The following is an 8564-nucleotide window of genomic DNA, read 5'->3' as shown; positions in this document are numbered from 1 at the left end:
GAACATGAAAATACGTGTAAAAGTGTTTTAAAATCTGCGTCCTTCACTGTACTCTTTTTTTTTTTTTTTAAATAAAGTTTTCTGCTTCAACACTTTTTTTTTTTTATCCCTGATCACAAAATCGCAACGTTCGCGTCCGTTTTTGGACAAGAAACGTATGAGCGTCACGCATGAACATATAGCGCTGTGGGTGCGGCTTACACGGGCGCCCCCATCAGGGCGGCTTTGAATCAGACAACTATCGTCCTAAGGCTGGGTTCACACGGGGCGGACGAGATTTGCAAAAATCGCGACATATCAATTATATCGCCGTATCTGCTCTGGGCTCTCTTCTCTCGTGAGAGAAATGGCTGCAGCGGAATAAAGGCGGACCAGCCGCTGCCTTCCTCCTGCGGGAATATTTTGGAGTTTCCATGTACCGTGGCGGAAATATTTTGCACGATTTCCGCCCCCCGTTTAAACCCAGCCTAATAGTTCAAAAACACCAGCGCCAACAGCAGGCCTGTGTAAACATGGCCGCCAACCGTGTGAAGCGTGATAATGCGCTCAGTAGTCTCTGGTCGTTTTGTTTCAGCTCACCTAAAAATAGTTGCGATACGATAATTGCTCGGTGTCTACAGAAGGCCCCGACACGACCGACCTCCGCGGTCACCCATGGGGTTAAAACCGCTGTTAAACATTTAAAAATGGCGTTCTAAAATGCTGCGTTTAAAAGAAACGCAACTTTTTTTACGTCTTTGTGCGACACCTCACCTCAGTCAGTAAGTGAGCCGTCCGTTCTTCAAACTGAGGTGTTGAAAACAGGAAGAATGGAGAAGTGTGAGGCTGGGTGCGCACAGGGCGGCATTGTCGCGGAAAAACCACTGCCGAGAGTCCGCTGCGGAAAGTGACATGCGGCGCAGAATTCAAATCTGCCACACGTCAACAGTATCGGCGTCTGCGCTGCGGACTCTCTTATCTCTATGGGCAGAGATGCAGGCTAAAAAGTCGCTTCAAAACCCGCGCCAAATGATCTCAGCGGGGCTTCGCAGACCAGCACTCGAACGCAGCGTCTGTAACGACGAGCAGCGGCGCTGTCTGCTCTATTTTCATGCGTTTTAACGCACCTCATCACCCGTCACAATGATGGGGGGTGTTCAAAAACACTGCGTGAAATTGCGGCAACACGCCGAGGTTTTGGACACGGCAATTTGTGAATTGCGGCTTCACATTGCAAAATATGCTCGATCCCGCACAACTTTTTGTGTGCGGTGAACGAGGATACTTTGCAATCGTTTCTGCGCGCAATACTGTGCTTATTTGCGCAGGTGCCGTTCGTTCGCATTTCAATGGCTGATTAAGCCTATTTAAATTAAGACAAATTTAGGCGCCAGTGAGCCTGCGGTGCGAAGAGTTGCGCATGTATCAGCGCCTTTTAATGTACGTTTTGTGCACGCTGAGCATGTTCATTTGCGCACAGGATACTACCAACGCCATTTAAAAGGCTATTAGGTTTAGTGAGACGAGCGCATGTGTATATATATGTTCGCCCGTACGGAACGTATATTCGCATGAATGCATTTTTAACGAGCTTGAGTCCCGCTTGTAATTGGCGTTTTTAAAGCCGTTCACACGAATATTTTGCGCAGAAAAGCCACGTTCGTCTGAATGGACCTATTGAAATCACGTACATAGCTCGGTCGCGTTATACGTGCGACTTTTAAGACGCGTCAATGCTTCTGCAGATAGGGGCCTCCGGGTGTATTTACACAGGTAATATTTCCATATAAGTCCCGTCTGACGGCGATATGGACGGAACTCGCGTGAGTAAATAACCCACCGGTTTTACGTACACTCGCTCTCGGACCCATAGAAATATTGCCACATGCCGTCGTTTTTGGTGATTCTTCTTCTTGATTTTTTTTTTTTTGATGCCATAGGAAATAAACACATTGCATTTGCGTAGTAGGTGATTTGCATGTGAGCGTGATCCGTTTTTTACCATTCCACCATACTGGTTGTCACCCAGCTTTCCCAGAGGCAGATACTCCTGCAGTTCTACATGGCGCCGACTCCATGCTGCATCGTCCTCTCCTGTGATACGGCTCCGAGGGGAAATCTTATCAGAGGCGTCTCCGGAGAGATCTGTGGGGACTCGTGCACAACGTCACTCACGCTGCCACCTACTGTCCCCAGCCTCACACGCAGGCAGGGGGAGCAGTGACATCACAGGCCAGCTGGCCAATCGCCTGGGGGCACAGCCGTGATGTGGAGGCAGCCAGCATTGTGCCCGCTGACAGCACCGCTGACTCACTTCTCTTACAGCTCACGGCATATTTTGGTTTTGCATTTTTTTGGAAGTTTCTAAAAAATGAAGAAATGGGAGGAATTTTTAAAACAACACAGTATTATACGAAGTGAAAGGGGTGAGAGGAGGGAGAGCAAAAGCTCCAGGCGGGCGGACAGATATAGGTGGAGGGGTGACATAGATGAGGGGGAGAAGCCACCATGCAAAAGTTCTCATTTAACTTTGAACCACCACAAGTGCCCGTCTCACCGCTGCAGCTTCCCGTTTATACCTGTGCAAACAGTTATGGGACTGGCAATATTGTGGGGGCATTTATAGGCTACTGCCATTATTATATAGGCCAGTGATGGCAAATCTTTTAGAGACCAAGTGCCCAAATTGCAACCCAAAGCCCACTTATTTATCACAAAGTGCCAACACTTCAGGGGGCGGGGCTTATCACGACGTATGATTTTTACCTCCGTCGTTCCTAAAAGGACAGGGCCGCTTTAACATAGACAGTTTGCAGAGTTTGACTGCTTTTTGAATGCGGAAATACTGTGGAATTTGCCACGGAAATTTCCGCTGAGGACATTCTGCAGCATTTTCACCACGTATAAACATACCCCAGCAGTAATAGTGACCCCCCCCCCCCCCAACCAAAGCAGCCCCAGTGGTAATAGGGATATCCCACAGTTGCCCCAGTAGCAACAGTAACATCCCACCGAAGCCCCAGTAGTAATAGTGACATCCCACAGAAGCCCCAGTAGTAATAGTGACATCCCGCAGAAGCCCCAGTAGTAATAGTGACATCCCACAGAGCAGCCTCAGTAGTAATAGTGACATCCCGCAGAAGCCCCAGTAGTAATAGTGACATCCCGCAGAAGCCCCAGTAGTAATAGTGACATCCCGCAGAAGCCCCAGTAGTAATAGTGACATCCCGCAGAGGCCCCAGTAGTAATAGTGACATCCCGCAGAGGCCCCAGTAGTAATAGTGACATCCCGCAGAGGCCCCAGTAGTAATAGTGACATCCCGCAGAGGCCCCAGTAGTAATAGTGACATCCCGCAGAGGCCCCAGTAGTAATAGTGACATCCCGCAGAGGCCCCAGTAGTAATAGTGACATCCCGCAGAGGCCCCAGTAGTAATAGTGACATCCCGCAGAGGCCCCAGTAGTAATAGTGACATCCCACAGAGGCCCCAGTAGTAATAGTGACATCCCACAGCGGCCTCTGTAGTAATAGTGACATCCCACAGCGGCCTCTGTAGTAATAGTGACATCCCACAGCGGTCCCAGTAGTAATAGTGACATCCCGCAGCGGTCCCAGTAGTAATAGTGACATCCCGCAGAGGCCCCAGTAGTAATAGTGACATCCCGCAGAGGCCCCAGTAGTAATAGTGACATCCCGCAGAGGCCCCAGTAGTAATAGTGACATCCCGCAGAGGCCCCAGTAGTAATAGTGACATCCCGCAGAGGCCCCAGTAGTAATAGTGACATCCCGCAGAGGCCCCAGTAGTAATAGTGACATCCCGCAGAGGCCCCAGTAGTAATAGTGACATCCCGCAGAGGCCCCAGTAGTAATAGTGACATCCCGCAGCGGCCCCAGTAGTAATAGTGACATCCCGCAGCGGCCCCAGTAGTAATAGTGACATCCCGCAGCGGCCCCAGTAGTAATAGTGACATCCCGCAGAGGCCCCAGTAGTAATAGTGACATCCCGCAGAGGCCCCAGTAGTAATAGTGACATCCCACAGAGGCCCCAGTAGTAATAGTGACATCCCACAGCAGCCTCAGTAGTAATAGTGACATCCCACAGAGGCCCCAGTAGTAATAGTGACATCCCGCAGAGGCCCCAGTAGTAATAGTGACATCCCGCAGCGGTCCCAGTAGTAATAGTGACATCCCGCAGAGGCCCCAGTAGTAATAGTGACATCCCGCAGAGGCCCCAGTAGTAATAGTGACATCCCGCAGAGGCCCCAGTAGTAATAGTGACATCCCACCGAGGCCCCAGTAGTAATAGTGACATCCCACCGAGGCCCCAGTAGTAATAGTGACATCCCACCGAGGCCCCAGTAGTAATAGTGACATCCCACCGAGGCCCCAGTAGTAATAGTGACATCCCACAGAGGCCCCAGTAGTAATAGTGACATCCCACAGCAGCCTCAGTAGTAATAGTGACATCCCACAGAGGCCCCAGTAGTAATAGTGACATCCCACAGCGGCCCCAGTAGTAATAGTGACATCCCGCAGCGGTCCCAGTAGTAATAGTGACATCCCGCAGAGGCCCCAGTAGTAATAGTGACATCCCGCAGAGGCCCCAGTAGTAATAGTGACATCCCGCAGAGGCCCCAGTAGTAATAGTGACATCCCACAGCAGCCTCAGTAGTAATAGTGACATCCCACCGAGGCCCCAGTAGTAATAGTGACATCCCACAGCAGCCTCAGTAGTAATAGTGACATCCCACAGAGGCCCCAGTAGTAATAGTGACATCCCACAGAGGCCCCAGTAGTAATAGTGACATCCCACAGAGGCCCCAGTAGTAATAGTGACATCCCACAGCGGTCCCAGTAGTAATAGTGACATCCCACAGCGGTCCCAGTAGTAATAGTGACATCCCACAGCAGCCTCAGTAGTAATAGTGACATCCCGCAGAGGCCCCAGTAGTAATAGTGACATCCCACAGAGGCCCCAGTAGTAATAGTGACATCCCACAGAGGCCCCAGTAGTAATAGTGACATCCCGCAGAGGCCCCAGTAGTAATAGTGACATCCCACCGAGGCCCCAGTAGTAATAGTGATATCCCACCGAGGCCCCAGTAGTAATAGTGACATCCCACAGAGGCCCCAGTAGTAATAGTGACATCCCACCGAGGCTCCAGTAGTAATAGTGACATCCCACCGAGGCCCCAGTAGTAATAGTGACATCCCACAGAGGCCCCAGTAGTAATAGTGACATCCCACAGCAGCCTCAGTAGTAATAGTGACATCCCGCAGAGGCCCCAGTAGTAATAGTGACATCCCACAGCAGCCTCAGTAGTAATAGTGACATCCCACAGCGGCCCCAGTAGTAATAGTGACATCCCACAGAGGCCCCAGTAGTAATAGTGACATCCCACAGAGGCCCCAGTAGTAATAGTGACATCCCACAGCAGCCTCAGTAGTAATAGTGACATCCCGCAGAGGCCCCAGTAGTAATAGTGACATCCCACAGCAGCCTCAGTAGTAATAGTGACATCCCACAGCGGCCCCAGTAGTAATAGTGACATCCCACAGAGGCCCCAGTAGTAATAGTGACATCCCACAGCGGGCCCCAGTAGTAATAGTGACATCCCACAGAAGCCCCAGTAGTAATAGTGACATCCCACCGAGGCCCCAGTAGTAACAGTGACATCCCAGAGTGACCTCCAGTAGTAATAGTGACATCCCACAGAGGCCCCAGTAGTAACAGTGACATCCCAGAGTGACCTCCAGTAGTAATAGTGACATCCCACAGAGGCCCCAGTAGTAATAGTGACATCGCGCAGTGACCTCCAGTAGTAACAGTGACATCCCACAGCGGCCCCAATAGTAGTAGTGACACTCCGCAGTGGCCTCTCTGCAGGATTATTTGACCCTCACTGCTATTTTCCCTTTAAAGAGTTAATGTTTATTACCGCATAGCAGTAGTGGGGGCGCTCCTGAAGGAGACCTGTTATCCTATATAGATTGTATGTTTAGTGTGTGGTCATTTGCTTTCATTGCTTGTTGCTGACCCAATAGAATATGTTGGTGCAATGGATACATTGTGGCCACGCTACACTGACTGATCCTTATGATATACTGCCACCATGTGGTGATTGTAGGAATCACTGCGCTTACTATGGAGCATTGCACGCAGCAGCCCAGGTAGAGTTGTCTCACCTATGTGACCCGACAGAAATGTAACGGGGCGTTGTAGTTTCATTACTACCCCACTGTAGGGAAATCACTGATGCTGCATCACCTACCCCACCAGAAATATCACATCATACAGAAACTTCCTTTTCCACCTGCATCAAAGTATAGCAAGAATAGTGGGATATAACCATTTCTATTGGAATTCCGCTTTTACCTTTTAAGGACGCAACCCTTTTTTAAAATTTTTGTTTTTTTTATCCCCACTTTCAAAAAAATCCGAACTCTTTTATGTATCCATCCACAGAGCTATCTGAGGGTTATTTTTTAGGGGTAGAGTTGTATTTTTGAGTGATTCTATGTAATCTACCATATAATGTACTGAAAAACTGAAAAAAAAAAAAGTTCCAAGTGGAGTAAATTAAAAAAAGAAATGCAATTCTGCCATCTTTGGGTCGGGAAGGGCGGGTGGGGGGGGTGGGGTTTATGGCACGCACAATGCAGCAAGAGTGACGTAATAACTTTCCTTTGTGGGTTGGTACGACTAATAATATCAAATTTATATAGTTCTTTGATATACTTCTTTAAAAAAAAAAAAAAAATCTTTTATATTTTCCCAAATCATTTTCTGCCGCCATCTTCTGACAGCAATCGCTTTTTTAATTTTTCCGTTAATGTAGTTGTGTGAGGGCCCTTTTCTGTTGGTTGTCCTGGAGTTTCTCTTTGTACTATTTTGGAGTTCATATGACTTTTTGATCACTTTTTATTAAACTTATTCTTGGAGACGGCAGGGGGGGGGGGGGGGGGGGGGACTAAAAAAAATGCGCAACTCTGGAGTTGTGTATTTTTTTTCCTGACAAACGTTCACTGCGCTGGATATATATATTTTCATTATTAATATGAGAAAAAGAGAATTTAAAAAATGGTTTAATACCTTATAAGGAATATAACTTTTATCACTCATTTTTATTTTTAGCCCCCATAGAGGACTCGAACCTGTAATCCTTTGATCGCTCATACAGTATAATACAATACCATTGTATACCATACTTTAGCATTGCATTACACTGCATTCTGACAAGTCTATCAAGGCGTGCTCCGGGCAATCGATCATGGCAGCTCTGGGAGCTCCAGGTTGCCATGGCAACCAAACAGCACCTCACAATCTCATTGCAGGGGGGGGCGTTCTGGATCCCCAAACACCGATCAGTACATTTTAAACCTTTGCAATCCAATTTTGGATTCAGGGTTACCTGGGGGTTTCTCTATTTATGACATTATCCAATGGCGCCATCTGCTGGCTAGAGCAGTATGTGACATGCCAGAGAGGTCCCTGACAACAGACTGACCCTGACGGACGTCTTCGAACATCGCAGCTGTACAGCCTTCAATCAGAATGTCTAAAGATGTCAGACAGTGGATTGGAAAAGGTTAATTGACATTGACATATAAAGGGTTAACAACTGCAATCAGCATTCATGCTTCTGTGTCTCAGGCTATCATCATCACGTACATGTATGGGACTGTGTGTTCAGTGGGGGTTCGGCTCAGTAACGCTTAGGGTTTCTGCTGGGATCTGTGGTACTACAGGGGTTTCCAGCCCCTCAGCCTCACAGGTGGGGGTTAATTGAGCAGACTGGGGATGGATTTCTCCAGCCAGTCCCCCGGGTCTTAGACACCTGTGTGTTGGGTGGCTGCAGCTCCGGAGGCCCTTCTTTAAGGGGAGGTACTGTTAGGGTTCACTGCTGGGATCTATTGTACTACATAGGCTTTCAGCAGCATAGCTTTACAGGTGGTGTTGATTAAGCTGGCTGGGTGTGGATCACTCCAGCCAGCCAATCCCCAGGGTCTGTTGCTCATCTATACCAGCTCCTCTGCTAGAGGCTCCTGGCCTTTTCTGTGGTTGTTCAGTGTAGGCAGTGTCATGCTCCTGCATGTCTGTGCATGTGGCTGGACATGAGGCGTCTGTGCAGCATTCAGGATGTTCAGTGTGAACAGTGTCATGCTCCTGCGTGTCTCTTGGTATGTGTGGTTTGAACTGTGTCTTGCTGTGGGTCCTTGATCATCTAGAACAAGGTAGGTACCTAGGTTCTAGCGCAGGGTCATCCCTAAAGGGGCTATTGCCCCACATTGCAGGAAGATTTCCTGGGGTTAGTTGTCTTGTTAGTGGAGGGACCAGCGAGACGAGGACCCGTGAAGTGGGCTCGCAGGCTTAAGTATCTTGGCCAAAATACAAACTAATACCTCGTATTGTATCTATTCCATCTGTTTATACATGCGGTGTATGCTTGGTGCGTGTTTTGAGCGTTTACCAGCCATTGGCTTATGTCTGTCCACAAGTATGAAGTCCATTCATGCTGGTCGGTCTGGTTTCACCAATTCAGAAGTGTGAATGGCGTAATGTTTATGTCCGTTTCTCAGTCAGGT

This window comes from Eleutherodactylus coqui, chromosome 6, assembly GCF_035609145.1.
Source record: "Eleutherodactylus coqui strain aEleCoq1 chromosome 6, aEleCoq1.hap1, whole genome shotgun sequence".
Lineage (NCBI taxonomy): Eukaryota > Metazoa > Chordata > Amphibia > Anura > Eleutherodactylidae > Eleutherodactylus > Eleutherodactylus coqui.
This window is presented reverse-complemented; position numbering follows the sequence as displayed.